We start from the raw sequence: 4,724 nt of genomic DNA, 5'->3' as shown, positions 1-4,724 counted from the left end.
TTTTTTGATATCCAGGTATCCCAACTTACACTAGACTAAATCCTGTACCCCCAAGACCCTTGCCCCTAGAATCTTGGAGGGGGTAAATCGCGGGTTATACCTCAATTGGATCACAGGTTCCCCCCACCGCTTGTACACTTCTGCGCACAAGAGATCCTCCTCCAAAGTGATTGCTCCATACCAAATAAATTTGGCCGCAGATTTCCACCAGGATTCGAACCTCCACCCTGCCGCTGGATCTGATAGGAGGTCAAGCCTCACATCCTTCTGATTTTTGTTTTCATCGATAAATGCTCCATTTCGGCTTTTGTTTAATCTTTATTATTTTAAGGGGAAAAAAACAGCCTAGTGGAAAAGGATTGGAAAGGGCGGACCAGACTTTCAAGTTGAGTGCTCGGAGAATCCCAATAATATCTCACATTTATCAACTTTCTTGAAAGAATGGCTAGTTTTTCCTCCTCAAAAGTGAACAAGAATGCGAACAACTTTAGTTTAGGAAACTAAAGTATATTTTAATCCAAGTGTTGATTAAACTCGTAGCTCCCCTTTCTTCAATAGGCCAAAGGTAATTTTTGGATTATGAAGTAGAATGTCTTATGTCCATATGAAGAATATAGTAGAAATGAAGATGTCAAAGTAAATGAATAGTATTAGGTAGTGGCGACTCTAACTATAAATGAGGTAGGTGATTGCTTAAGACCTCGCTTTGATGAGGGCATCAAATTATGCAAAGTTAATTGATTGGATGAAAAAGGAAAATAAAAATTATATTTATGAAATTCTTTGAAAAAGAATTATCATATGCAAACACAAGAAATTAATAAAAATTGCAAAATACAAATATCTTTAAAATATATATATATATATATATATATATGGAATAAAACGTAGAGTAATGCTATAAATGATTTATTTAATTCCACATATTATTTAATGCTACACTAGCACCACATAGTAGCATTACTCTTTCTAACTAATTTGACCCATTATCTTTCAAACATTTATTTTCTTTTCTTAATCCAATACAAGGTCTCTTTATTTCTTCAAAATTCACGTCCAGGAGTCACCCACCATAATTTTATTTTATTTTTTTTCAACTCAACAAGAAATAAATTATCTCCCATTGAATTAAAATTTTGAAGATTCCATTTAGCTGATTGGTCTGATCTCTCTATTATTGTTACGGTCTTATAAGTTTTTTTCTTTCTATCTTATCTTCAAAACATATACTATAGAATACATAGGTTGGTATTATTATTGCTTTGCTTTAATATCATGATAATAATCTTTTTAAATGTTTGTTGAAAGTACTTTGAATTTAATAATTATTTGTCCGTATTCATACTTTTTATTTGTAAGTTAATTTCTTATGTATTAATATAAAATTAGAAGCTTATTTGTATTAGATCATCATTTTCATTATTTTCTTACTATACTCTTATGGTCAATATTCTTTAATTTTGTAGATAAATCATTCAAATGCATATTCAATTTTGTTTGAAATAGTTGAAAGGAGAAAATGATCGAAGAAACAAACAGACCCTTTTGTCATTGCATTGTAATTCTATTTGCCAAATTTCACTTATAATTTGGATTGCATGTTGAAAAATGACATTTTGTTATTTTCCCATCAAACTTTGGAGCTTAGTAGTCTATATCAGATTCTTTATAATTATAATAAAACTCTATGTACAAAGGATCAAAATATAACGGTTCCATATTTGAAGTTGGTATTTGACCCCCCAAAATATTAGGGCCGGCAACTATGAAGAATAAAGCCCATGTTTATTCTACCAATTTAGCAAATTTTTAACAAAATTTGATAAATTTGAATTCGAATTTTTATATAAAATAATTGAGGCCCAGAAATACAAATGTAGACCGACTACCCTTCCTAAACAACTCCTCCAACTACAAAGTATATACTCTTCAAGAAGCGTGTCAAAAGAACATAATGCCCCTTGCAATAAATCAACAAAACCTAACACTTTCTCCACAATAAAGAGACTTCTCAACTGTCATACTCTTCATTGCTTTCTTTAGAAAACTAGTCACAACATCTCCATTGAGCAAATTTATCTAGTGATCCTCTGCATTACGTCTTTGACATTCGAGGAATCAACGTTCGTGCTGAGATTACGAAAGTAGTGTTTTTTTTTTTTTTTTTTTTTTTTTCTCTCTCTTCTCTGGCCCAAATTTTTATTCATGCATTGGATGCAAACAATATTGGGCCACGTGGGGCTGAACTTGCGCCCCCTATTGGAGGGGGCATCGGCACCGCCTCAATTAGGCCCCCTGTTTGGATAGGGCCTACGCCTTTATTCTGGGAAAAGATATTTGGTGATAATCCGACCCACCAAATTACTATGAAATATTATTGTGACGTAATAGAAATTCAACGAAGGACATATTCAACTTCTCATAGAAAAAGTCATGAATTGATGGGATATTTCCCTTATCAAAGAAAAAGATATTTGGTGATAATCAGACCCACCAAATTACTATGAAATGTGACTGTGACATAATATTCATTCACCGAATAGAAATTCAACAAATGACATATTCAACTTCTCATAGAAAAAGCCACGAATTGATGGGATATTTCCTTTCTTTGCTGTTATAATGATCCTACCACAATATATTATAAAATCAATAAAGTCATAAATCCGAAAAAATTTAACAAAACTTATACTGATGTTGATGTGACAAAATCTAAGTGGACTGCTTCTCTTTTTTTTCCATCTTCAATTATGTCGCGTTATGTGTTGTCTATAAGATTTTTTCGTCAAAAAATTCTATATTTGTTGCATGATTTTTATAAAATAAATGGATCCCGATTCTCAATAATTGATATAAAAAATACTTCTGTAAAAAAGTAGAACCAGAAATGGAAAAATAAAAAAATAAAAATATATGTCAACAAATAGATATGACATGGATTCAATGAATATTAGAAGAGATTATTTAAGTGATTATGACAGGTGTTTTTATAAATCTAAAAATAATCTCTAGTATATAAGAATGATACAATATAACTATTTAGTTAAAAACTTGGTTAGTCCCTGGACTTCACATCCTGTGCAAAAAGGTCCCTAAATATTAAAATATACATTTTTAGTTCTTCAACTTGACAATGTGAATATTGTTTTGTCTCTGTTATTCCAATTAATGGATTTTACGAGTTGGCACCCGTCAATTAATTTAGTCTAATTCAGCATCTAAAAAACTTGATTGGTCCTTGTACTCTAAAATGTAATCTTTTAGTGCTTCAACTTAATCATGTTTACAAATCAGTCCCTTGTAAAAAATTTTGAAGAAATATTTCTTCAGATATTTCAATTTGTAGATTTTATTATAAATCTTCTAATAGATGTAAAAATTAAATAAATAAAAATATAGAAAATAATTTATGTAGCAGATTTCAAATTTAGAGTTTGTTTGGATTTCATTATAATCTCTTTTTATATTGAAGTCAAAGTCAAATATTAATTTTAATCGCAAATTTATTATTATTACTTACTTACTATTTACACATGAGTCATCACTCATCTTCATTATCCAATGAAATCCAAACAAGTACTTGGAAGAATACTAGATTTATTAGTATTGATTTTGAAATTTTAAAATTATTTCATATAAAAGCATTTTTAATTCAACTCATCTCTGTGTGTGTGTGTATATATATTCTTTTATTTTGAAGTCAAAGCCAAATATTAATGAGTCATCACTCATCTTCATTATACAATGAAACCCAAACAAGTACTTTGAAGGATACCGAGTTTATTATTGAGCCGTGCTGTTTGACCAGGGTCAAATTCTAGCCAAAAAACAGGGTGCCCATGTGCCCCCAGTTGGGATTTGACTCTAGCCAAACAGGTTTTTCCTTTATTATTATTGATTTTGAAATCTTAAAATTATTTCATATAAATGCTTTTTTCATTCCGTGCATGTGTATATATATATATATATATTCACACACATTGACCAAAGTGTCTAACGGCCTAAAAGTGAAACCTACCCCTCAAGCATTTCATCGCATAATCATAATGAAACCTGCAATGAAAAGATTAAAAAGTTTAACCTAACCCAATTTTTCATTAATCTAAGTTTATCTTTTCATCTCTCAGATCTTAAATGCATTAAGAAAACCGGAAGACATGCATGTTTGGATAAGTCCAAAAATTACTTAAATTTAGTTTTTCAAGTAAGTTGTGTTCTTTTTTTTTTTTTTTTTCGATATGTAGTTTTATGTGCCTATACTTTTGGAATGGTAATGTGAGGTTAAAAGGTCAAGAGAAATTTTTGATTTACGTGCAAAATATTTTATTATGAAAATGTATGATTGAAAATGAGTTTTAGAAAAAAAAAAAAAAAAAAAGGAATTTTTGAAGAATGATAGACAAACAAGGACGAATTAACATTTTTCTTATTTATTAAGTCCCGGGTTGGTGGGAATTAAATTCAAAATTTCAGTAAATTTTGATAAAATTAGCCCCCATTTGTTTCTCATTTTTGGAAGAATGAGAATGAAAAATATAGTCGTTATAGTCCACACAAGAGATAGAAATTCAAATTTGATGGATTGATGTGATATATAACAGTCATATTTTTCATTTTAATTAGAAAAAAATGTGAATTTCATGAATATGTAATTAAAATTAAAATTAAAATTAAAAAGTATAATTAATATAACCATAAAATAAGAATTACTTAATAAATTTTTT

Source organism: Olea europaea, unplaced genomic scaffold (assembly GCF_002742605.1).
Source record: "Olea europaea var. sylvestris unplaced genomic scaffold, O_europaea_v1 scaffold309, whole genome shotgun sequence".
Taxonomy (NCBI): Eukaryota; Viridiplantae; Streptophyta; class Magnoliopsida; order Lamiales; family Oleaceae; genus Olea; species Olea europaea.
The sequence above is the reverse complement of the archived record's forward strand: the minus strand, read 5'-3'. Positions refer to the sequence as shown.